General features: G+C 42.4%; 1 protein-coding gene across 26 annotated transcripts in view; it reads right to left on the reverse strand.

Moving 5' to 3' along the window:
• The window catches only part of MICAL3 (microtubule associated monooxygenase, calponin and LIM domain containing 3), a 190581-nt gene extending 166658 nt beyond the window's left edge, over positions 1-23923 (reverse strand). For 12 of the 26 annotated variants that reach the window (XM_044455010.1, XM_044455006.1, XM_044455013.1 and 9 more), the window contains exon 1: positions 23497-23743. The gene's annotated coding sequence lies outside the window, so the exon portion shown is untranslated. Of the gene's footprint in view, positions 1-23496; positions 23745-23779 lie in introns of those variants that run through there. The other 14 variants (XM_044455003.1, XM_044454998.1, XM_044454997.1 and 11 more) reach the window with 5 other exon arrangements.
• Between the last annotated feature and the right edge of the window lie 3387 nt (positions 23924-27310).

The following is a 27310-nucleotide window of genomic DNA, read 5'->3' on the forward strand; positions in this document are numbered from 1 at the left end:
CACAAACAAGATTTTGCAGTTGTACAAGCAACCAGACATCAGTACAAAGACTTGTTTCTCAAACAGGACAGATCAATGGCGCTTGCAGAAGGGAGCTCTGCTTACTTGTCTGATCTGAAAGAAAGTATTCCACTTCTTTCCAGGCTTATTTTTAGAATACAAAATCCCCCTGCATGAATGTTTACTTTCGCTGGGGCTAAAACAACAACAAAAAAGAGTGGAAGCACAGCAGCAGTATACACTAGTCCTCCAGATCTCACCTGTTGATACCAAAGAATCATGTTCAGCAAAGAATAGGTAAATCAACATGCAGAAGGAACAGCACAAGATATTAAACCTGGACACATTAAAAATCGTATGAACATTTTGCAATATTTCCTAATGGAAGCCTTTCCTTTAAACTGGCCACTTTGCCTTAAAGCTAGTACCCTTGAACAGCCATTGCTTCTACAGAGGATGGCCACAGGAAAGATCAGACCTTCTTAACACATCCCCTCCTGCACAGAGAAGTAAATCTCTTGCTGTAGCTTCTTTTGCTAAAACCATATATAGGACTGAACCGTGGCAGAGAGGCTGGATTGTACTCTGGGATTCAGCGCCAAAAACACTTGCAAGTCACCAGCACTTAGAATATTTTACAATGAGCAATGATCTGGGTACCCATCTATAGTCCTAGTACAGGTGTCAAAAACAGCTCTTTAAAAAAATCCTTCCCAAGCAAGAAAAATCAGAACAATTTACCACACATCTTTTTATTGTGCTATTTTGAAAAGATATTTTGATACCTCTTGTGTACACATTCAAGATTTGCAGGCCCCAGACTATACTAATCCCTGTTGGTGGAGATGGACTGGTACACAATTTGTGCACCTGAACAATCTCCTTATGGGTAGTTTTCACTGGCAACTGCATGAGTGCCCTGTGGAAAAATACTGCCTGATGTATATAAGAACACGTGAAGTTAATTACCTTATACCAAGCAGGACTACTCTCCTGTCTAGGATTCTATTTTGTTTTGACTGTCTGCAGTTCTTCATGGTCTAAAGTAGAGGTCTTGTCCATCATCTGGCAATACCAGGGATCAAACCTGGAGCCTTTTGGACTCAAAGCACAAGTTCAATCATTGAGTTATGGCCCTTCCTCGAAGGTTTCCCATGCTCCAGTCTATATGGCATAGTAAACAATTCATTAACACAAAATAATGCAAAAAATGGATTATTCCTATCAATTACATATTTTGGCAATCTGGTTGTAAACTGAAGGATGCATATTTCTAGACCCCATGAGCATATATAAACTGCAAACAGTCTAACTAGTTTAAGGAGCTCCTCCAACCACACCAACGTCTTGGAATAGGAAGAAATATTATGTTTATGGATCCCTCACAAATAAGAATCAAAGACAGGTCAATGGAGACCAGTGTGTAAAAACATCTAAGGAAAAGGGAGGACAGAGCCCACATCCTCCTAAGCACCATGTAAAGAAGATGGGACAAAACAGTTCTGAAATGCAGCAGCTGGCTGTTCAGCACAATCAATGAGAATAAATGACAAACAGCAGCTAGCAATGCATCAGAGGTGGTGAGCATAAGATACAAGATGAGATGAGACTAAGGATTCACTTAGCCCAGATGCACTTATGCTCCAGTTACTGTCCAGGCCTCGACAAGCTCTCAGCTCAAGTCTTTACCAAGATTATGGGCATGGCATCTGCCTTCCCATAAATGAAGCAGAGACAGTCAATCATGCACCCTGAAAATATCACAGTCTACCAGTAGCAGTTACAAGTGGTTACTCTGGAGAACTTTAAAGAAACAAAACCTATCCACATCATGGCAAACCAATCTGTTCATTCTATTTGCAGCCAAGATATGACTGGGTTGGTTCACTTCGTATTTAAATTTAGTGTCTAAATGAAAGGGTTCTTTGGATAGCTTTGTTTCTGTCACTACTCAATACATGCAGGATCTGGGCCTCATTCTGATTCTAGCTGTCAGCAAAAAATACAAAAAAGAGAAAAAGTAGAAGGGTTCGAAAGTATCCCACCTTTAAAGTAGTTAGTAGTGGCTCCATGGAGACCAGTGGTATCAGGATGTTACTACTTCCCACTGAAGGTAGAAGAAAGAGGTGCCTCTTTCTAGCTCAAGCAACATGACAGAACATTCAGCTCCCTGGTCTAGTGAGGTGAAAGCAAACCACAACACCTACTTCTGCAACAGTCTCTCACCAACCTGAAGTACACTAACAAGTCACCATCTGTGTGTCGATGTACCTCTTGCAACCACTGTAACTCCTCCATAGGTGTGAAGTGTTCAAACAGCCCCATATTCCATCTGTCTCACAACCTGACATCTGGAACCACCAGAAGTGAAGGTCACTCTCTGAAGTTTCAGGGAAATGAATTATTATTGCTACTATTACTCTTACTACTATTATTACTAATGTCATTAGTGGTCTTTCTCAAAGAAAGACTCAAGATCTCATAATAATGCTGAAAACATACCAAAAATGTAAACAAATAAAAACAATAAAGAGTAAAATTCTACTATCTTTTTTTAAAGAATGGAGAAGTTCATGATATGCTGTTAAGTGTCCAGAAATAAATCCTGGTACATTTTCTGAACACACACAAATTCAATCTCAGATCTCCCAATCTTATGACACCGAGATGCCTTTCAACACATTAAGTGTCTGAAAAAGAATGCATATTGGACTCTAAGGCATCTCCTGCTTGGCAGTCTCAAGTCTCTGGAGCCACTAAAAATGCCTTATTGTTGTGTAACTCTTTACCCCCTGGCATGTCTCCACACCCCCAAGCAACGAAGTAAGGATGACGAAATTTGATTGGGTTAATCGGGGACTCGATTAGAACTATGGTTTCTATGCATGTTATAAAGAATCTATGTGCACCTTGTAGTTTGTAACTGTTGCTTTAAGAGAATGAAAGCTTGCTGTTGCTCTACCTGCTTAACCATCTTTCCAGACTCAGAGTTTCCAGTTCCAAATACAGCATGTACTGAACTGGGCTGTAAGAAAAGCATATGCTGCTTTATTCAATAATCAGAATGACTAACACGAGTTAGATCTACATTTGTGCTACAACTAACCCTTGAAGGCTAACACAGTTGAACCATAACAAAGTAAGGGCTGCAACACCATTCCAGTGACTAAGCCTTCCTTTCTGTGGCTTAATTGAGTTATGCCTCTCTGAGTGGCTAATCGAAATCACTGATTGCAGAGCTGGTAGTGGCCATTTCTAGCTCTTGCATGGGTAGAAAGTTCTGTCTCAGGGAAAATACCATAGCACATGTTTTACATCGTGAAGGACCCAGGCGCAAGTCCTGGCATCTTCAGTTAGAAGGATCAGAACAAGGTGATGTGGAAAACCTGTTCCTGAGCATACAGAGAGCCACTACCAGCTAGAACGGAGAATATGACTTCCTAGCAATAGCAGTGCTTAGCATTCAGCCATACATGCTTCTAAGATGCTGTTATTGAGCAGGCGGGAAAAACAAACCATTTGTAGAAGCCTTGCTTAATAAAAGAGTTAAATTCAACTTCTGAAATCCACTCCCAGTCTTACGACTGTTGTTGTTAGTCGCGAAGTCGTGTCCGACCCATCACAACCCCTTGAACAACACTCCTCCAGGCCCTCCTGTCCTCCACGATCCCCTGGAGTCCACTTAAGCGCATGACTGCTTCAGTGACTCCAGCTAGCCACCTCATCCTCTGCCGTTCCCTTCTTCTCTTGCCATCAATTGTTCCCAGCATTAGGCTCTTCTCCCGTGAGTCCTTCCTTCTCATTAGGTGGCCAAAGTATTTGAGTTTCATCTTCAGAACCTGGCCTTCAAAAGAGCAGTCAGGGTTGAGTCTTAAGACTAGACAGTAGGAATGAGTGAATTTTAGAAGACACAAGATATTCCTACAGAACAACTATACTTAGTGACATTTACCATGTTGCTTCCACTTTCTATATGCAGCCTGAAGGCAAGGCAAGGCAAGGCTAGGCTTTCACCAGCTTCAAATATATATTCCATCTTACTAAAATACAACACAGAGGCCAAATTAATTCTTGTTTTCTCAGGATTTTGCTGTCACACTCTGTAATGTCTGAAAACAGCCACACAAGCAAGGAATCAAACAGCCTGCTACTTTTATTTTGGAGCTGTGGGAGAAGAGTTCAAATTCCAAATTCCAGCAGAACAGGGAGGCTGCTGGCAGTTCAGGGAACTGGGTGGGACCAGGTGAAGCAGGGGGTGGAGGAGAAGCAGACAATTTTCATTCAGAGCTGCATGCCAGTAAAAACAGGAAAATAAAAAGCTAGCACATTTTGCACGCAAGAATGCTATATAAAATATTAACTGCCTATCAGAATCTTCAGGTTATCGGGCAGCCTAGAAGTGGAATGAAATAAATAAATAATAAAATATCATTACATGCAGAGCAAGCTACAAATTATTTCTGGAAACAGCACAGCTACCTGCCTGTACTGCAACATTCACTTTTTCTCATAGGAGAGTTGCTCTAGTCCATCACCATTTTAGTTGTCTCTTTCTACAACTTTTCTAGCTCTACAATATCCTTTCCACAGTATGGTAATTGGAATAGTACACAGTATTCCAAGAGTGGTCACACCAGAGTTGTATAAAGGCATTTTACTATGAACAGTTTTGTTTCTTATCCGTAACCTAATGGTTTCTGGCATGGGAATCTGTCTTTTTCACAGTGAGCACGTTTTCATTGAGTGATCCTTTCAGCTGCATGTCACTTGGACGAATAATTCATCTCGTTAGTTCTAGGTAAGGAAGCTACAACTGTAAAGGGAGTACAGTGCTATTATGGAAAAGCAGAACATGGAGGAGAGGGAGCATCCACCTTCCCATTCGCTAGTGCATTCTCCCGCATTACTCATGCACAAAATGCAGAGACAGACATGAGGTTCCCTCTTCCCCTCCAGCATGGCTACAGGGAGGTTGCTTGTAAGCTTTTGTTCCTGTTTTCAGTTAACCACAGTGTACTGCTATTCCCAAATTACGGCTGATCTTATGATAAGGGCTCCTCCAGTTTTTTGGATAGGGTTGGGTTAGGGTTGCAATTTTGAAATAACAGGTCCTGTCATAAATCAACTTGCCCATTCACAAAGTGGCTGCCATGATAAGTGTGGCCAATCACAAAAGACACATTTCTTATGTAGAAGGCAGAAGCGGGGCATGAAAGCCCTAACACAAAACCACTCTTAGAACCCACAGTTTTCAGTTCCAATACCCTTTTTCTTAGAAGGCAAACTGACAAGACTCAGAGTCAAGTAACTTGACCAAGAAGCTGAGTACAAAACAGAGATGTGGGCTGATCCCCAAATACTAAATCATGTATTTGTCCACTCACAAAAATCCAGTTTCATGAAAGACAAACTGATTGTGCATAGCATCACATGCAGCACTAGCAATACCTTCACCATAATAGCACCCCCAGAACACCTTTTCTCTGGGCAGTTTTCTTTACAAAGAATGCAACTGGGACTCAAGGGACTAGAAACCTGCACTCCACTTTGGAACTTGCCTTGCAGGGGTTTTTTAGTCTAAAACAATTAACACAAAAATCAAATGAGCCACAGAATGCGGCAGACATCAAGAGAAGTTGACTTTAGAGAAAACAAGCCAAGATCATAAACCATGATTTGAAGTTAGCTTGTTTCCCTATATTTGGTTGTCTTTTCTCAACCTGTGTAAACTAAGAGGAAATAGTGAGGGGAAAACACAAACAAATCTACAGTGTTTATCTCAGATTTTTCTTGGTGGGATTCTTTGATGGAGAGTTTCAAAACTGCTGTTCCTACAAATCTACTTGCATCATGCTTTAATATAATGCCTCATTTGACTTTCTATAATGACAGAAAGTACCTGAGAAGGATATCAAGAAAGGTTGTTTTTTATTTCAGAAACAGACATAATGATACACCAATGCAATCTGTGTTTTTTAGAAACAAATATTTTGCATTCCTCCAAAAGAATAAGCAGTTCATATAGTGTGCCAACATTCCAGCTCTTAAGGTTTGCAAGTGCTTTTTTAATTGTTTAGCTCTAATAACTCAAGGGTTCCAAGGCTTTCCATGTGTTCCAGTTTCCTCCTGTCCAACATTTGTCTGATATAACACTCCACAGATTCCTTAGTAAATGTTAACAGCTGGGTCCACTTGACACGTGGTACCAGATGAATACATTCTACTGTGAGAATGAATAAAACAAATGCCTGCATTAGTTTTATATTACCGTTATTTAAGTATGAATCAAGCAGAACCTTCTCATATGGATTTTTAATACAGAGCAAACTATACATTTGGGTGCATGTTTCAGGAGAACAGCACAGCAGAAATGGCATCTTAGGACAGCAGAAGTGAAGACGGGAAAGCAGGGAACTCTGTATGGAGTGAAGCAATGGGATGAACTAATATACAAGGGACTGCATCTGGGAGGGCAAGAGAAGTGAAATTAGCCTACTCATGTTCAGAACAGGGATAAAACAAGAGCACAACATTTCAATCCCACCTTTCACAGAAGAGCCAACAAGGAATCATCCCGGCAACAGGCACTGTGCAGGCGCAGCACCCCATAATGTGTGATGCACGGAGACCAGGACAAAGAACAGAACCAAGAATTAAATGCTCCAATAAAAATAACACAAAGGCAATTCAAAAGAACTCAGTAACATTAAAGAATGGGATGGTCTTCGCCTGGTATCTAAAAATGCCCCAGAAAGGTGCAAGAGAAAACACATTTGGGGATGTAATTCTACCTCTTCAGTCTCACCCCAAGGCGACCCTCTTTCTAGCAGCCTTTGCTCAGCCAAAGAAATGAATTCCAAGACAAGGTCACCCTGGGAAGGGCCCTTGAAGACAATCTTAACAGACAGATAAAAGATAGAGATAGAATCATATGCTATACAACTAAAGAAGTCTAAAGAATCTCTTAACATAAATGTCACTTGCTCCTGAGACTCAGTATACTCCTCAATAAAAGAAATTCTAATTCTGTAGCAGGAAGAAACTAAGTAAGATTTTGAGTGGCCAGGAAATCGCAGTGCCACTAGCTTTCATAGATCCTTACTAGCTGCAGTAAAATAGGTTATGTACAGTAAGTATATAAGTAAAATAGTTTAATTTGCATTAACTAGATAAGAGCAGATTCCAAACCTCAAAGAGAGAAACAAACAAGGCTTCTTACACTGTAACTTGAAGGCTTTCAGTGAAGATCAAACTTCTAACTACTAGCAGCTAAATTCTATGACTGGCTAAAATATAGAAGGGAGAAACAGCAATTCAATCAATAGTTTCAAACCAATTACTCTGATCATGCTTAAGCCTATTTTCCAAGAGACTCTTGCTTCCTTTCTAAGCATCATTTAAATCCTTAAAATATTTAACTTTTATTGCTTGTGAAGGCCATGAACAGATTTTAGAACTAATCATACCCATCACTCTGAAGATGGTCTTTTTAAAAACCTACTTTGCAGCCACACTTGTGCTACAACTCACACTGACAGTAATTCTCTAAAAAGCAGGTAAACTCCTGATTGCAGGTAAACAGATGTCTATTAATCATTTCATTTCTTAATTTCAGTGTGACCCCTTATAGAGGTGGGTGACTGTGACTTTCTGCAGACAGGGAACCCTCTCTGGTAGGACCAGTATCTTCTTTGGATCTTCCACCTAGCTCCTAAAAATAGGAAAATGGAAGAAAAGGCCACATTCTTGACTGCAATACAGTAATGTCAACTGGCCACTGAACTCTAAGACAAAGGATATAGTCTGGTGATTCCCAGAACTGTGAAGACTGACAATGTTCTGTGGTTCTGAAGAGACACTCTGAGCTAGTGCACCAATGGCTAAGAGACAGAAGCCACAATCCTCAGAAAAGGGCCTACAATTTGCAGCATGGCCCAGTTGGCTTACATAGGACTGTGCCCTGAATTATAAATTAGGGCGTTTCATAGATCAAATCTGAGCTCAGCTTACAAGGCGGTCTCAGACAAGCTGTAACGCCCTAAGATTCAATCTGCCATTTGCAGTATGAGGATAAGATTGAGCTTAACCAGCTTGTCGTAGCCATAATAATAAATACATAATACAACTCCCAAGAAAGAACCTGTGCTGTTCACATTCCAGCAGAAGAAAAAATGCTTCACTTTTATTTATGTGCCCCTGAAACTAGCTTATCTGATTTTCCTTTGACACAGCTTTGTATTTCTTTTACGTGAAAGCTTTGATATTGGAAGGCTGATGTTGATCATGTTTCTTTGCCTAACCACAAGATCTGATCTTACCCCCTCTGCCCAAGCAACGACATTTTAAGGAGTGGTTCTGGGAGTTACAAGTGGGACTCAGGCTGCCTGTAATCAAGGCATGAGTTTACTAAGAGTTTGCTCCTCCCTGGATCAGCAAAAAAGCCAGGATTTCTTCTCCATACAGGCATGGGTGCATTAAAAGGGAAAGCAGCAGCCATACTACTGAGAAATGAGTAACACAAACAGTTGTGGATCTCATCCTACTTCATAGATACAATTCCCAAAATTGCCTTTTTTGTAATCATAGTAAGTCATTCATTTCCAGAATTCAGAGAGCAAATAAAACAAAACAAAAATGAAAAGGTGAGCAATGCTGTTATCTTTAAAAGTACACAAATCGTGGTCAAATGGGAGTTTTGAAAATGAGGTCCCAATAGAATTCCACAAGTTGTGAAAAAGCTATTGCAAACTTCCATTGGAGTATGTGTTCCGAAAAAGCTAGATCCCAAGTTTAAAAAAAAAGTAAAGTACTCCCTATCCTCCTCCAGTAAACTTTGGTCAAATATAGAACTATGTTGAATAATAGCTTGCTATTTCATTTTAAAAAGTGTTGATACTAAATAAAGATCCATATATGACAAGACTTGCCACAAAACTACATTGGTCTTGGCAATAGTGAGCTATCAAGTGACTTAAGCATGGTCAGTTTGTGAAGAAGAAAAAGGCAATGCAAGAATAGGAATTTTGTTTGCTTGTAGCGTTCTTGTAAACACTGGGGCGGGGGGGGGGGGATAAAAGCCAAATGAAGTAGGCAGCACTGTCCCAAAGCTGCAGAAAGAACATTGGATCCTAACAAGCACACTTCAGACTGCAGAGAAAAGACTCGCCCTGATATGGAGATGCCAAAGTTCCCTTGTCCGAGGCGCCAAAGCTCCCTTTATTAACAGTCCATTTGTTGCCAATCAAGCCACAACCGAAAACACCTTTCCTTCTGTGCTCCTTTTAGAGTTTAAGCCCTTGTTAGGTGGGAATGAATATATAATAAGAAAAAAGAAAGCCTAGCAATGGTGGTGACAGCATTTGCAAAGGTGCACAAAAGGAGAAGCTCTACATCTCGTAACAGAGCACTGACTTTTATGCACAATGTCCCAGGTTCAATGCCTGAGATCTCCAGGAATGGCCAAGACAGACCCTGGTTCAGTAGAGATCAGCATCCTCCAGATGTTGGACCACAGCCCATCATCACCAGCCACTATGGTTAATGACTGTACACACCTGAATGGCACTAGGCCGGGAGAGGCCGGTGTAGACAGTAATGCATGAGACGGAGCAGTTGTGAGGCAGCTCCCTATCATCCTGAGAGGGTCAGTACAAGCAAGGACCATCCCAAGAACTTCACCGTTTGCCATTTCGACCAGGCAATGAGCTTCTTAAAGAGGACCATCTTATGTATTATGCAGAGACAAACCTAAATATTCTGTCCAGTGTGTACATAGACAAGAAGGTACACCCAAGTCCAGCTCCCCAGGCATACCTGCACAACACACAGCTGAAAACAAGTACTTGCTGTCTTCATCATTTAGAGTATGAGACACATAAACCCACATAACACTTTCATGTGTGTGCACTTCCAATTGTGAAGAAGTTTCAGAGGTTCCAAGCATGAAGTTTCCTTACAAGAATGTTATTGGAGTTTTATGATATTTATTTATACTGATTTACAGACTGACTATAAAAGGAGGCTTCATTCACAGCATTAACAGTCCAAAAGATTCCTGCTCCCCATCAGATGTCTATCACAGATGTCTATGGGACTTCCTGCAGAGAGTAATCGGCTGTCTGCCTACTTTTCAAATTCAGTTCCAACAAAGAGCCACTTCTTGCTACATGTACAGACCTCACTTGACCCCATCCCTTTATCTGAGGAGTAGAAGAAAACATGAGTCATCTCCACCTATCCCCTGTATTGTCTTGGCCCAACCCAGCTCTTGCTGGCGCACATCCTCTGTAACCAACCATCCATACTGTCAGATCTTTTCAGAAGTGTTGCCTCGAGCTACCACACTGGCAGCCCTACTTTCTGAAATGTTGCAGTCAAGGATTAGAGGTATGCGAAGTGGGACACATGCAGTCATCTTAACCAACTCAACAATATCACATGGGAAACCACCTTTCGATATGATGAACTAGGGCTGAGTATTGTCCCCTCTCCCACTGGGCCAGCTTTGATCAAGACTACTTGCAGTTCTATAGGTGCTCTGCTCTACTGCTAAAGTGAAGCGAAGAATGAGGTCCTGTAATGCTTGCTTCACATATTCTTGTGCATGTTTGCACTCTCCCCAGTCCCAGAGCCAAAGCATACTTCCTAATGATTTTTATTATGCATGCATATCACCACCCTGTTAAATCTGACCAGAAGACATTCCATGGCTTGTACACCTGGTAAGCCACCCACCTAACTGCCAAAACACGGAGGGATCAAATTTAAGGACACAGCAAAAAAAACCCTCACCAAACAGACAGATTAATATGGGAGAAAGTAAGTCACACCTTCTGCTACAAAACCCAGAGCAGTCTGGAACTAGACTGCACTCCCACAAAAAAGGAAACCAGAAAGTTTTTAGCAGCACACAACAGAAGGCCCGAAGGCAGCCTTGCCCAACCTGCTGACCCCAGATGTGCAGAACTACAAATACCCTCATTCCTAGCTGGGGTGACACTGACTGCTGGGAATGGTGGGAGCTGCAGTCTGAGACATTCTGAAGGCACTGAACTGGGACTAAACAACAGTTTGTGGCTCTAAGAAGAGTGAAATTGGGTGCAGCCTAGATCCAAAGGGTACGCAGCAGGTACATCTTATCTTAGGCTCAGTAGAACGTCTTTCTCTTGTACCCAACTGCCTCCTCTCTGCTCCCCTTGAGTAAGGACCAGTGGATGCGGGGAAATAGTCATCTTCCTAGGCTTATTTTTAAGGGTGGAAACAATATCACAATTGGCCATCTTGGTGCTACCCGCTCTCTCTTTTTGTTTAGAAACTGCTGAGCTCCAAGCGCTGCTACTACTCCACTGCTGCAGTGTACTTTCTCTCTATATATATCTATAACACACTGAAAGTGCGTGAGCAATGAAATCTAATAGCCTAAAATAAGTAACAAAGGCTTTTATTATAACGAGCAAGTTGTATAGAGCTGAAACAGCAGAAGTCACAAAGAGAATTCCTTTTGAGAAGGCAGTGCTGCCTACGCGCACAGTCCAAAGAACGGAACGGCTATTCCCTCCAGGGGGCTACCCAGCACAATCAAGCAAAGTCACCCCTTCTAGGCTGAAGAGATCCCACAAGATGATCCACTAACAGAATAACCTTCCCACACGGAACAAAGGCCTTGGACAGCATCATCCAGGCAGATTACAGATGAAACAACAGCATGTCAAAGCAAACAGCAAACCTGTAGTGTTGCTAATGTAAGCACACAGTGCTACCAGTGAGCTATTTTGGTTAATCCAGGTTAAATACACTTCAGGAAGCACACTAGTGAATTTGATTAGAATGTCTCATATCATCCACTTGGGAAGAAAAATGCCTATATTTTAAGGCAGACAACCTATTCCTCACAAAAATATGGAGGTTTCCAGGACCCTATTTATAAATTGCTAAATTTATTACTATGAAGGTAAATTTAAATTATACAAAAGACATCTGCCTCAACATCTCAGAAACATTCAAACATAATTTAAACCAATATTTGCTTTCACCACCTCTTGCTTAGTTGCCCAAGCAATCCATGTCCAAGTGCTTCTCACCCCTTTACTGTCTTGCTACTTTTGCGTGGATGAGATTAATCAAATGGTTCTTGATCTAGCATAAAACTTGCAGTTTAAATCAGTGAGAAGGAAGTCTTCGCAAAAGACGAGAACCAATTGTAAATCACAAGTCCCATTCTACATGTATGATAGCATGAGTTGAAAACACAGACAGTAAAAAAAAAAAACTTTCACTGAGAATGGATTTTTATGTACTCTTGCCTAAGGGGAAATGACTAACTACTTGATCTCTTTACATATTGATAAAAACTGGTTGTCATATCATTCTAATTCATGGTTTATTTAGCTCATGTCTTATTGCACTATCCAAGGTTTGTCCAGGAGATGATTAAACAAACCATGCTTTGTTTTCTCAGTTCCTGGTTTGATTATTTCTCTCCTTCTTCACCCTCTCTCTCTGTGTATCCCAAATGCCTTTGCAGTGCTGTAATATTGGCATGTAGAATGGCAGGGTTTATGCACAACTGTTGCCTATCTCTAGCCTAGTGAGAAAACTCACAGCACATAAGTAGCAACCCTTGCTTTAAGCAACCCACAGTTCATAACCCAACAACAAACTGTGGGTTATTTGCATGCAATGGCAGCAACGGATGGGTTAATTAACCCCTATTTGCTACAACATGGGCCAATGCAATTTTGAATATGCAAGTTACAACTGGTCCAACCAGAAGTTATTTTGTGATGTGTAAACCAGGGCACAATGACCCGGTTCACAATGAGTAACAACCCAAAAACCAATGGATTGGCAAGCACAAGCAAAGGAGGGTGAAAACACAAAGAAAAATATCAAGAAGTCCCCCCCACCAGGCTGGTCTTCTGAACACAATCACAGCAAGCTATTAACAGTCCCAAAATCTAATTTGTAATTCAATAATTAACAGAAGGCACACCATGTTCTCTACTCTGTAGGAAAAAACAGCTCATAAACCACCTGAATTCTGCAAGCTTCACTTCCAAATCCACTAGGACCTCAGAGATTTTGCCAGAAGGGCTAATTTGTTTGCTTTGCTGTGCTACTTCAAAAGTAGCAGCAGCACAGCACATCCAAGAACATCAGGTAACAATTGCTCATCAAACAAGTATATATGTGGACATACTGATGTGAACATTAAAAGAACGTCAGTGCATTATTCCTGCAATAGTGGCAGGCAGCTACAGAGGAATTTGCCAGCCTTGCACCTGCAAATATTTCACACTACAACTACTATCACTTAACCACTGGCCATTATGGCTGGGGCTGATGGAGCTTGGCAGCATTACGTAATATTCTGCACAAAGACAACTCTTGTATGATCTCCTTTTACATCCCTAAAGGGAAAACATGACTTCAACATTAGGCTTCTTCCTATGTTTTACCAAGTAATCTGGAAAGATTACTTCAAGATTACCTGAGTGATTTCAAGTAAGAGAAAGACAGCATGGAAATAAACAAAATATGATTTTACTTTTTCCCAACCTTTCTATCAGAGTTATAATTCTCCCCTCCACTTCTACCACTTTTCATTCTTCAGGTTATGCTCACTGACAGTTACCTCAAGAATACCAGCTTCTGATTCTCAATTACGTACTAGGGTTCAGTAATGTACCACCTTCTAAAGCATTTCTTTTAACATTTCTTGCAAAAATCAAAATCCTAGACATCAGAACTGTTCCACGCAACGGAGTGCAGTGAACGCACCCAAGAAATTTCTCACCAAATGTAAAAGCAAACATCCCCCATCCTTTTTATACGGCACTCATGAAGAGCGTACCTGGCTATGTATTCTACTTGTTCAACCACTAATACAGTTTAGAACCATTTCACACACATGCAGTCTGATCTTATGAATGCTCACTCAGGACTAACTCATTGGACATTAACTCCAAAGTAAGAGTGCCCAAGATTGTGGCCATCAGCATGTGCTACGGGCATGGTGGTGGTGGTGGTGGTGGTGGTGGGGAATCCCTCATTTCCCATGACCGTAACTCCAGCCATAAACATAATACATTGCTTGGAATCAAAAAGGGCTCTCTCTTTTATGCTAAGTGAACCTCAATTTAGGAGACAGAGCTCAGAACAAACGTAATCAACAAAGTCAGTTTTTGCTGAATAAAAACCTGAGAATGGAAAAAAAGGGAAGAGCAAAAGATTGTCTTCTTTAGCACCAGTGTGTTTTGTGGGCAACTGTTTCAATCAGAAAACAGATCTGGCATACGATACAATCCTTTGTTGCTATGAATTTTCACATGCCAAGTACCCAGGTGGTCGCAGCTTTAAAGAACAAAGCCACATTTGAGCTGTTGAGTCGACTGCAGTTCATGTGAGTTCTATGCAGAGATGTTGTTTCCATTTCAGCCTTAGACTAGATTCTCTAATTCCTTAAGCCAGGGACAATTCAGAAGGGGATATACCAGTAAACCTCAGGGTTGTCAGCAAAGGGTTCTGACTCTCAGTGGGTGAACAAAAAAGATGTTTTTCCCTCCTGAATTAGACCACTGAAATGAGCTCGAAGGAAAAACAGGAGTAGATGCATGTATAAAAAGGATCTGTGCATAAAAGGATATGTTCTGGTTCTGAAAAATTAATTCCTGGGCTGAATATGTGCCATGTCCCGCTCCTGAGCAAAAGCCAGTATTTTCTATCTGTCTCCAGTTGGTGCATCTCAGGGTTCTAGCAAAAAACCGAAGTCTATACTTCAAGCCTGTAATACAGTGGTGGCGAACCTATGGCACATGTGCCACAGTGGGCACACAGAGCCCTCTGTTGGCATACCAGCATTGCCCGAGCAGCCGGGCATCGGATAACAGCGCACATAGGAGCCATGCGCATGCTCAGAAAGGAGTAGTGGTGCCGGTGATGTCACGAACTGCGACTCACTGGCCGCGACTCGTCCAAGCTTTCACATGGCCAGTCAGTGCGTTGCCAAGGTTATTTTATTTATATATGTGTGTGTGTGTGTGTGTGCTTGGACTGGCTGTGAGGTGTTTTTTCTAAACTAAAACCTCAGTTTTCAGGTTTTATCGTAGTGTTGGCAATAAATAAGTGGGTTTTGGATTGTAGTTTGGGCACTCGGTCTCTAAAAGGTTCACCATCACTGCTATAGTATATTCAATCCTACAGTTTGCCCATTCCTGCCTTAAATAATTTCCCCTTATTCCCAAGGCAAGTTTCTAGAGCACAGCAACCCCCTTGGTTGTGCCCACTGAATATGACATTTTAAAAATGTGAGGACACAGTGAGAGCAGTTCTCGGCTCAACTCCACCTCCCTCAGAAACAAACAAAGCCAAAGCGGAAGGGTGACGCAAGGACCCGGCTCACATATAACTGTAGCAATTGCTGGGGGTTTAACACCGAAATGGCTGAGAATGAGTGAAAAACTCTGGGCTTATGGGCTAAGCAATCCACCTTTAACCCAATAACAAACCATAAACAATGGTTGGATTCATGCTGGATTGTATAACCTACATGGTTAGTATATCACAGAAAAAGCAAGGAATGTGTTCCTGCCTGAGTTGTTACCTGAACTCAGAACTCACACATGACACACATGTGCAGCAATGCCTGGTTAAACACTTACATAAAGACAAGGTTACATTTCTCTTCCTGGAGAGTTTGTGCTGAACCAAAGGAGGTTCTTTTTATCAATGAAATGTCAAAATTAAAGTCTCCCTGGACCAATTTGGCATGGGAAGAACAAAGGTCTTCTAGAAGTGAAATGGCCAAAAATGCTAGGCAGAATTTCAGTCCTATCATTTGTGCCCACAGAAATTTATATTGTTGAAAACACCTTCTATATAGTTTGTTTTACAGACTGCCTATGTCAACAAATAGAAGAGAAATTCATTTAGCCATTACTGGCAGACTTCACTGAAGCACAGAAGTCTCCTCAGCCCTAAAGGTGTTCTGAACCTGTGAGCAGACAGCATTTTCCAGTCCCTCACTGCCTTCACCTCATGAAGGGCAGCTGTGTGTATCCAAGGAACCGCTCCACATGAACCTGAATATTGGAAAGTCCAAGTTCTGGCTCACATGGAGAACCTCAATGGATAGAAGAGCTTCTCTGCTTCAGACTGGCCCTCTACAACAGGGGTCCTCAAACCTTTTCTAAAGGGGGCCAGCTGACAGGGGCCAGCAGTGGGCGTGGGCTGCCAAGGCGGTGCCAGTGGGGGTGTGCGGGCCGGTGAGGGGCCGGTGCACACGCGAGGCCTGGCAGGGGGTGGGCGGGGGGTTGGCTTGCTTGCGAGGAGAGCGAGCCCAAAATGAGCAAGCCACGCACCCGCCTGGCAAGTGCAAAACCTGTGGGGTGGACAGGTTAAATGGGCATGACGGGCCTTATCCAGCCTGTGCGCCTTAGTTTGAGGACCCATGCTCTACAAGTTGATGGTGACAAAGAAGATGAGGGAGAGGCAGGGCTGAAATCCTCCCCACCCACTTGTCCTTGCATAAAATCCTATGCAAGTTCAGAATGCCTGACTAGAGCTCTAGGGCATTCACATCCAGAGGCTGCCACACATGCAACAGTAGAACAGGGAGAAAGACACAATGCAGCATCCACTCATCCACAGTCCATCAGTTCTTATCTTTGGGGCTGCAAGTATGTTCGCTGTTTATTCCTGCTGTAGCCATAGCAGATTTCCACATGGGAAGCAGCATCAGTTCGCCCCATAATCCCAAAACAAGCCAGCTCTGAGCTTAATTGCAGGTTTCTTGCTCATCTCTGCACTCCACCACAGTCAACAGAACTGCCTGTTTTTAATTGCAAGAGGTAGCCACAAAGAATATTTTCTCGTTTTTTAAGTACAGAAAGCTAGGAATCCGTACAGAGGTTCAAGCTGCCCAGTAGTAAAGCTTTGATCAGCCATGACAGGTATGTTTTCTTCCACAATCCAAGTGCTATGAAAGTGTCATAACTAGTCAAGAAAAAAAGACTACTGTAGACAGACTATCCGCTAGCTATGTACAATAAAATTACAAAGCACCAATATGAATGAAGTATAATTGAGCAGAGGAGCAGAAAATATTTGCAGCCTTGTTTGAATGCCAATAAAGCAAGAATACAAGAGCCATCCTTAATTTAATAAAGTGCGCCAAAGTTTACATCAGCTACAATTACAGGACCGTGCCAAGAAGAAACCAGAGCAGGTATGTATGTCTGTATGTATTTAAAACATTTGTATGCCGTCCTTCACTATCGCATCTCAGGACAGCTTACATAATTAAAAGCAAAACCATAAAACAATCAATCAGTCAATACAATAGAATTATCAGAACCAGAAAACAAATAAATACAATCAAAACCAAATAAATAAAAGCAACTGTAAATGGTAAAAATACTAATTTTTAAAATAACAATTAAATAAAAAGGTTTTAACCTGGCGCCATGTGTGTGTGTGTGGGTGTGTATAGGCTCGGCGCCAGGTGAACCTCACTGGGAAGCATATCCCATAATCTGAAATAAGAATTTATGAGTATGCATAAAATCTCCAAATAAGAAATAAATTCTGTATAATTCTCCTTTTCTTAGAATATTTTGCCTTTATATAGCGTATTTCAAGGGCTCAGAAGAGCTTCACATTTTTACCTCTTTAATCCTTGCACCAGCCCTGAACTCTAGGCATTTTTTAAAAAATTGTCATTACACTGAAAATGGGGAAACTAGTGAAGTTGAAAAGACGTCTATCTAATGCCACTGGAATGGGTTTGTGGCTGCAATGAGATGTGTAATTAGGGACTTCCCAACAGTTATTATTTTAAAATTATGCTAGACCAAATCTGATCTTCTCAAAGCCAGGCACATTCCCAACATCACCTTAGACCTGTCTGTCTCCCAATCAAGGAACCTCAGGGAAAGTAATCAAAAGCATTTCCTAAGCTCATTAAGCAAACTCCAAGGCACAGCATATTTAAAAAAGAAAGCACTGTAAAATCAGCGTAAGTACTACTTAACAATACACCTACTGAGATTCATAGGCCTCGTGTTGGATTTTAATCTTTTTACACTCACATTTTACAGAGAAACAAGAAAAAGGATAATAAAGTCTAGCATAGCAGCATAAACAAGCAAGAGGCGGATTTAAGGTCAAAAAAATTAGAAATAGTTAAGAATATTGTGCTCCCAATAAACCTAGGGCTAAAATATGATGAAATGAAATAAAATGGCATTAACTCCTGAAGGAAGTCCAAAGCCTTGTTCTAAGTGCTTGGGGAAACTGTATTACAAACCTGACACACTATATTTACTTTTGCATTTTTATGTGCAATGTTCACTACTTATCTCTATAATATACTAGAATGGCCACTGTCCTTTAGTGGTGGAGGAAATCCACTTTACCAGTGTTTAGCCAATATGGATTTCTCCAGACAATGATCTGAGTTAATGAACATGATAAGTGTTTTTACTCCTATAGTTGCTTCTAAGAGTTACAGCTACGGAACACCAGGGGCCAAGCAAGTTAGGTTTTGGTGTAAAACTGAATGTGCACCCATTATCCCACTAAAAAGATGTTATTTCACCTCTAACACTAGTATCTAGCATGTAGTTGAACACATTAAAATAAGGTATTTAAGAAATCTGTCTCAGTGTCTACAAATATTAGTGCAGGTCTTGAAAATTGTATATATAGCTTAGTTTTATGCAAATAATTTTGTTTTCCACTGCAGAGAAGAACTTTTAAATCTATCACTGAATCTACAGCTGATTTTGACCGTTTTAAGGGTATTCTGTCAAGCGCTAGCTCATATCTGTTCCAAATTTAGCTTTGGAAAGAATGTCTCAATTACGTAAGACCAACATCATCATTGATGCTCACACTGCTAACCTTACATTTGGAGCTCTGATAGAAAAATTTGTTAGGAATGTATGTTCGCATTTTGTAACTCTGTGCTGTGAAAGTAGGTAAAAGGGAGAAATAATCCACTGGTAAGACAATGGATTGATTTCTATGTTTAAAGCCAACAAGGCCAGCCAACATCAAGCTGGAATCTCCAAATGTTAGTCTGGAAGCTGAAATGCTAGTTAAGGTCCAACCACCTTTTAAAAAAAAGAACTATAAGAGCAGATAATGAACCTCAAGCCTGTGGCACACGGTTTCTCACTTGCTTTTCTAATTGAGCAATGATTCCAGCATCTTAACATGTTCAGGACTTGTTCACAGACTTCATTCCTTCCAAAGAACAGTTAGATAGGCTGTGTTACCTAAGACATGACACACAGCATTCTGTCAAGAGTCAGTGATGTCTCTCCGATGGAAATTCTCCAAAAACCACCACAGGGTGTGAAGATTTCACAAAATGTCACCATGCCTCTAAGAAAAGTGTGTGTAAAATCTACAAAAAATCTCAGACAGACTTGATCTCTGTCACAGATATCTGTATTTTAATGTAGAAAGGAATTTCATAATGCTGATACAAAACTTCCATCTGTGACAGACTAAGCTGCCCTATTGTCACAGAGAGGCAATGCCCTGGTTTACATATGATGCTAGCCCATGGCTTATTTATTTTATTTTAAAACATGTGTGGGTTATTTAGCTATGTTCAGACATCTGCAAGCAAATTAATGTTTTTATTACTATCTGGGAGCTAGATCTTGCAAGCTTTAAATTCTGAGGAAGAGACTAAGCAAAAATAACTAAATGGATGGCATATCTACGCCTAGGCAGCTATTCTGGACCCAGATTTTACAAAGGAGGGTCAGAAATGACCTTATGAATCAGCACTGCCAGATGCTTCTACCTGGTGCAGGTTGAAACCTAGTATAACAACCTTTATTTGTAACATGTGAGTTATAAGAGGGATGGCCTACTAGGAAGGAAATGTAAGTTCCATGCACACTTACTTGGAAGTAAGTTTGTTTAAGCTTAGAAAGAATTACTTCTGGGGCAACAACCATAAAATTGGGCAAGAACATAAATACGATTTTTGCTGACATTTAAGAGGATTTGATCTGCCAGTTTTTCAAATGTCCTTTAGATGCATTCAGGAGCAGGAGAACCTAAGGAGAGCCATGCTGGATCCGACCAAGGGTCTATCCAGTCCAGCATTTTGTTCACATGGTGGTCAACAAGTTAACTCCAGGAAAAAGCCAAGCAGACAGAAAGATCAATGTCACTGCTGATACAGTACAGGAGAATAATATATTCCACAATCTATTTAGAGCAATCTCTACATGTTCTTGCTGAGCATATTTCAAATGGAGAGGAAATCCGGCAGACAACAGCCTACTGAATCCAACAGCTGTTCCTTTACAACAGGTATTGTTCTGGCTGACTCAAGTTGCCTCTTAGACCTAGTTCTCACAATCAGCAGATGGTAAACCTATTTCTGGATTGAACGATTTCAAAAGCTCATGTGATTGCACACCCCCTTCATCTAGAAAAGTAGCATGCCGGGAAGAAGGCAACCCTTTGCATGATATATTACATGCAAGGAATATTTTTGCATGGAGAAACATTCGTATGAGCTCCCCCACATCTGTATAATAGGGACACTGGATCCAAATCCCTACTCACCTGATAAAACAATATGATTGGATAAAAAAGAATCTACTAGTCTAACCTACAAGGTTGTTGTACTCTAACTTTATTGAACAAAGAGGAAATAAGGCTTCTCCTTTTCATTCCCCAGATCCCTAGGCAACAGTATGGATGGCAGCCAGAGAGGTCCTGGAAAAAAGACTGGAGCAAGAACTGTCTCCAACAAATGTACCAGCAGAGAACAGAACCCTTGAGGCCTTTGTATGGTTGAGTGGCTCTAGATGCAGAATTCTGCCACAACCTCCCTCAACCTGTTGTCATCTAGATATGGATTACAACTCCCATCAACCCTGTGACAATGGAATCTAGTTATCACAATTCAAGATTACGGAGTACCCCATAAATGTGCTATGGATTACAGCAGATAGAGGCAACCTGGTGCCTTCTAAGCTTTTGGGACTACAACTCCCATCACTCCAGTCAGCATGGCAAATAATTAGAGATTATGGGAGCTGTAGTCTAGAATATCTAGAGGGCATGAGATGGCCACATCTGCATTACAAGATACAGACATATATTCCTGCACATGTGACTGAATCAGGTCTAAGAATTCAAGCCAATACCAGCTGGAACATACTAATTTGGAGCCCACATATGGTGGAAATCTTCCCAAACGTTACAGAGCAATCAGAAAAATCCTACTGCTCCTCATCTGAAGTCCAGCCATAATTCACCAAGATGGAGCAGTTCCTAAACAGGGTGATGCTTACAAACCCATCTGGCACACTCCAGGTTTAAGCAGGCAGTTGGTATAATTCACCTGACTACCATACACATGTCTGAGTGTAGCTTCCCACACATGAGACCTGCAAACACCAGTTCCGTCCGTCTCTCCCGGGGTTAATGCATAGCTATCACATTTGGCTCAGTAAAAGGCCAATCAATTGTAACTGGTGCCACTGCCCCCCACCCTGCTGCCCAGCGCTCATGATGGAGACTCCAAGCATATCTAAGCAAGGTACACATGACAAAGAATGCCCTCTCTCTCTCACACAAACACACACACAGCTTGAAATACAGGGAAATGACATTTTCTGTGTGGTATAAGAAGCATCTGGAATAAACAGTGCAACATAATACATGCAAAACTCCCAGTGGGGGGAGGAATGGGTGCGGGGGGGGGGGAGAACAAAAGGAGGCTTTGGATAAGAGAAGTTTCACTGTTTATGAGTTTATTATCTACCAAGACTTGCTACTGTCTGAAACAATGCAAGCTCATCAAGAAGCCATGCTAAAATAAATCCACTCAAACCAACTAGGAATGCGATCCTAAGTAGGTTTAGATGGGGAAAACAATCCTACAATTCCCAGCATGCCCCACACAGGCTGGGATTCTGCTGGGAGTTATAGTCCTTTTCTTCTCTGTTTAAACATGCATAGGAATGCACGCTACATTATGAAACCAGGTTTGCATGCTGCGCTTTTCCAATTCCAACACCTATTTCCCTTTTAGTCAGCCTCACTCTGTTCCCAGTAATAGCTTCACATACAGATTTTGCTCAAGGGCAGGTATACTGTCTTTATGCGCAAAGCCACACACACAACACAGCAGAGAGAGTTCTTCTCACGCTTGCTTTGGCTTCAGCCATGTCCAAACGTTTGTCTGGATTTTTGCACAGAATTAAATTCCAAAGGATTGCTCGTATTAAAATGCATTCCTTTGCTCCCAGATCAAATACTTGCCCAGTAAATTACTATGCTCTGTCCTAAATGTAACATATTTACAAAGAACTGAATCCAACATCATACTAAATTCCATTCATTTCCATATTAACCCTTTCTGTAAGGCTAATGCTGAATTCTATTCAAAGTGCACACTGAGTCACGAATGCTCCCTATTCACCTTTCCAGCCTCAAGATGTGATTGTCAAATACTAGGGCAGTCCTCTAGATTGCTGAAACTACAACTCCCATAATTCCCAGCCAGTACGCTGGACTTTGTAATCCACCTTGTCTGGAGGGCACCAAGTTGGGGCAAATTATACTAGGGCTGAATTTCAGGTAAAATTGATTGAGGGCTTAGCCAGGAACCTCCTACGGCACTCACCCTGCTCTTGAACATGGACAGAGCACCGTTCCTTAACCCCATAACCAGCACCCAAGCAAGCGTTGGATTGTCCTCCACCCCAAGGCGGGGAGTGGGGAGGCAACAAAAAGGCCAGGCATTTACATTTTGTCCTACACAGTCGCACGACAGTGTTGGCCACGTGCCTAGATCGGCGCTTCGACTTGTTTCGGCATCGTAACTGTACACATGTTTTGCGCGAAGGGGGGGGGCTGGAATCAATTACTGCAAATCAATTACTTCTATCTGCCAGCGACTGGTTAGACTCGATGAAGCGAACAGGGGGAGGGAAGGAGAGTTTTTCCTAAATCTGAAGGGCGAAGATTATAATCCACAATGACCGATTACATGATAGGGAACCCCTAGGTTAGGTACCCCCCCCAAATTAATACCAAGTAGAGAGACTACGTTCTCGCCTTATAGGTCACGCATCCGTTGTTAGAGAACAGACCCATCTCTAATTCAGTCCTCCCCATTCCCTCCTTCCTCCGCAACTGGGAAGACCTCCGTTCCGTGCAGCACCGGCGGAGGGCGCTGCCCTTGCTACTATCTAAAGACCGGGGGTGGGGGAGAGGACTCGCAACTCCAAGAAAAAGGGACTCCCCCCCCAATCCCTTCCACATCTTGCATTTCAAAAAAAAAAAAAAAAAAACCCAAATAAAGGTCCAGGGAAGAGGTCGAACAAACGGTCTGCACCATGGCGGGATTCCAGCTCGAGCGCTCAGCCCGCGCTGGATTCCAAGCACCGGAGCTGGAATCCGGCCAAAGCTCCCCTCCCACCTTGCCCCGGGTCGTTGCATTGCAGCCTCCCGTACTTGCCGTCCGCTTATGACGGCCGCTGCCGTGTTCCGTCCCAGAGGAAGCCCGCGTGGTGCGCTAAGCCACGGTGAGCAAGTCCTTGCAGGGTTGTGGCGCGAACGCCCGGTCCGCTTCGGCTCCCGCTGCCTGCAAGGCGCCCGCGCTCAGTGCCCTCTGTGTTGCATGGTCCGCATCCTTGGCCCGCGAGAGAAGAGGGGGGGAAAAGGATGGAGGAGGGGAGGAAAAGTAATCGCAGCAGCTGCTCTCGCCGCTGCCCCACTGCGAGTGGCTGACACACACCTTGGCAGCCGTTCCCCGATGCTGGACACGAGGGCTGGGAGCCGGGCCAACGCTGGTCCTCAGTTCCTTAAAGAGACACGACACGCGCGCGCCCTGCCCGACGCTCGGGTGAAGAAAGCGGGAACTCGCTCAGCCAGGCCAGCGCGGACGGGGCACCGCCGTCCCGAAGAGTGGTTCCTTTCCTTTGCTCCCCACCTCTCAGGCAGGGCGGTGGTACGTCCCTAACTATGATACAAAAGCGACGGCAGCGGTTGGCCGGATCGTAGGGAAAGCTGGAGGGATGCGAAGGCCGATAGCCAATAGGAGGCGCGGCAGGCCCGGCTCAAAGAACTGCAGCAGGGCATAGCGCAGTAGTTTTAAAGTGGCAGAGCGCGCTACGGTGGAAAGCCGTTCAGGTGTCGGGAGACGTCCCGAGGAAAGAGAGAAAACAAAAAGGGAGAGCGGGAGCGGAAGAAAACAACCCACGCCCTGCTAACTAACGTACGTCACAGTCTCCTATGCGGGAAGTGAGCGGCAGCCTTGACCCAGCCGTACTCCAATAATTCGCAATGCCGTTTCCATGAAGCAGCAGGAGGAGCACGAGGGAGGAGAGGCGACTGCCTGGTTTGCGAGAGATCTTGAGGGGGCTTTCCGCTGGCAGCCGCTCTGTTCTTGAGAGCGGTTGGGCAGTTCGTATTACGAACAGCTAACGACTGAGCCCGCCGCCAGGTTTCCTTTAGGAACGGATTTCCTAATACAAAGCCGTGCCCTTGAAAACCACCCGCCGCGCTTCGTGGGGCGGCGGATGTTAGGAGCTGCGCGTTCAAAACGTTCAGAGCCTGAGCGTTTTCAGATACGAGCAACAAAGGAGCCTCGTGGTTCCTTAAAGACAAGGCTATGCAGGGAATTCTACCTAACTCAAAACGAAGCTCGCTGAAACTTTGCGCGCAGGTAAAGACTGGCAGCGATGGGCCGCCAGGTGTTTTGGACTGCACCTCCTATCAGCCCCAGCCAGCATGACAGATGGACAAGAGGTTGTAGTTCAAGACATTTCGAGGGTACCTATCCCTGCAGCTTTAAGGTGCCATAATAAAAAGAACTAGCGTGGTTTTAAAAATTATTCTCCAACATAGCAACAGAGTAAAAAGCACTTTTTGAAGTAAAACCTAACACAGCTTAATCCTATTTTATTTCTGAGATGCATAAACCGCACTTCATGAACAAGAGGTCATGAAGCAAATATACTGTAACAATTTAAGTACACATTAAAAGAAATTAAAACAGCAACTTCTCTTCAGCTAGCAAGTCAATGAGAAGCACAACAATGAGCTCTGTTTAAAAATCATAGGATTCCAGTGCTACTGCAATAATGAGTAAACAACCTGTATCCATCCAGATCTTGGCTTCAGAAGAAACAAATCCAGAATTCTGTTCTCTTCCTCCAAGGGGTTGTGGGAATTAAAGTTTCTGGGGGAGTGAGGGAGTGAATTCTGTGTTCAAAACCTCTCCAACCACAACTGCTCCATTTCCTTGGTAAGAGACTAAATAGGGTACACAAATTACAATTTTTGCATATGCCAATATTAGGTGGACTGTTATCACTGATAAATTTCATGACTTCTGTTAAGTACTTTAAGAGATGTCATTCACTTTGTCCAAAAGGCCATAAAAACATAGAAGCCACAGGAATAATTTACATGTATATATTTTTCAAATTGTTTTGCTATGTTTCAGCCTGAAGTGTTTTTAAAACCATTTCCTTGCTCAGGTCTGTTTTCTCCTCCTGTCTCATAATTACACCAGCAGCAGAGAAAACCAAAAGCTGGCTAGGATCTCATACAGGCTGCCAATATACTATGCTGACGCTAAAGCATTCACACAAGGTCCTTATGAGACAAACTGTTTCAATTACTGTGAGATGACTGGCCAGGGAATTTTGAAAAGTGCAAAAACCTTTCTTGATACCTAGGAATCTCCCTCCAGCCTTTGGAATAGAACACTGCATGTAGCAAGGGAACACGCTCCAACTAGTCAAGAGGCAGTGAGAAACAGCTTGGGCTCTGTCATTTTAATTTACAGAGGGGTGCAAGCAGGAGAGGGCTAAAAGCTTTTAGTTGAACTCAACTAAACAAGAAGTGCAAAGCTGTAACAGTGGCTCCCTAGGAATCTGATGTTCAGCAGTTTGGCTATTTTTAGGAGTCTGCCTGTTTCCACTGTTCCTTGCTTGCATATTTGTAAATAAATAAAAAGTATGTCATAATTCTTCACAGGTATGAAAAACAAGCAAACCTGAAATCTCATGCCATTGTCCCAGGATTTCTCACTGCTTAGGGAAGCAAGGAAAACATTATAGTAGAGATCATGCACATTTTTTGTCTATGTGGTGTTGGAACCTTAAAAGCATGGCACCTGCTATTGATTGAATCCTAATACAGAATGGAGCCATAAGAGTTGGATGAGGTTTAATAAAGTGTTAATAATTCTGGAGGAGGTGTAAATTACTAAGAGGCCTGCTGCACAAATACAGAGAGAAATCATGGATTACAAATGAGATGCTGAGTTGGAATGAATGCTCCACTTCACATAGCAAAGTGGAGCCCTCCAAAATAATCACTCCATCTGTCATTGATCTGGGAGAAAAAATTATGAATAATAACCTTCATTTTCCTTAACCATTCAGAAAAATAGATGTATCTGCTAAACTCAGGAAAACATGAAATCAAACATTTCAGCAAAAAGAAAATTTGGAATGCTTTTGTCTTGTTTGGGTAGGGTGTCCTATTTCAGTTTTCGTTGTATTGGGTGCGCTATTTAGTTTTCCTCACCCTTTATCAGTCTATACATTGCAACTGCCACATGGAAAACAAGCTCAGTGTGGCCATGTCTCTCCATGTGCATCACATGTAAGCATATGTTTATTTGCACAGCACGGAGAGTCTCCACACGTCTGTTTGCCATTGTGATACCGATATTCTTCACACAGCCACAGCAAACTAGTCTGCACAGTGCAGCCATAACATGGAGCCATCACCACTGAGAGGATCTCACCAGGAATATTTAAGCTTGATGGGGATAGATACTTCAGTTCTTCATACCTTCTCTAAGTGGTACTAAATTAGCTTAACTTCTACAACTCCAGTTTAAGTCATTTGTGGCCAGACTGCTGCATAATTGTGTAATTAATCCCAGGATTATTGGGGGTAACATTCATGCTCTTGACCCCCTGCTGTAAAATGCCAGATTGTAAGACAAAACTCCAGCAAACAAGATGGAGATCACATATGGGAGAAGGCCAAATTAAAAATTAATTATGCTTTCAAAAGCAGAAGCACACATTATCTTTATGACTAAGGGATGCAGGCTGCCTCCTGCCACAGCTACGGAAGCAGGACTGTTCCTCCACTCCCTCCCTGCCCATCAGACATAAAGTGCTAACCAGGACCAAAGAAATTCCTGCTAGAAGAATAAGAACCTGCAGCAAATGGCTGCCTAAAGATGACAATTAAGCTCAAGGCAAACCAAATTCTTCAGGCAAAGAGGACTTTATGCTGT

The sequence above is a fragment of the Varanus komodoensis genome, unplaced genomic scaffold, assembly GCF_004798865.1.
Source record: "Varanus komodoensis strain SLA01 unplaced genomic scaffold, ASM479886v1 scaffold8, whole genome shotgun sequence".
Classification (NCBI taxonomy): Eukaryota; Metazoa; Chordata; class Lepidosauria; order Squamata; family Varanidae; genus Varanus; species Varanus komodoensis.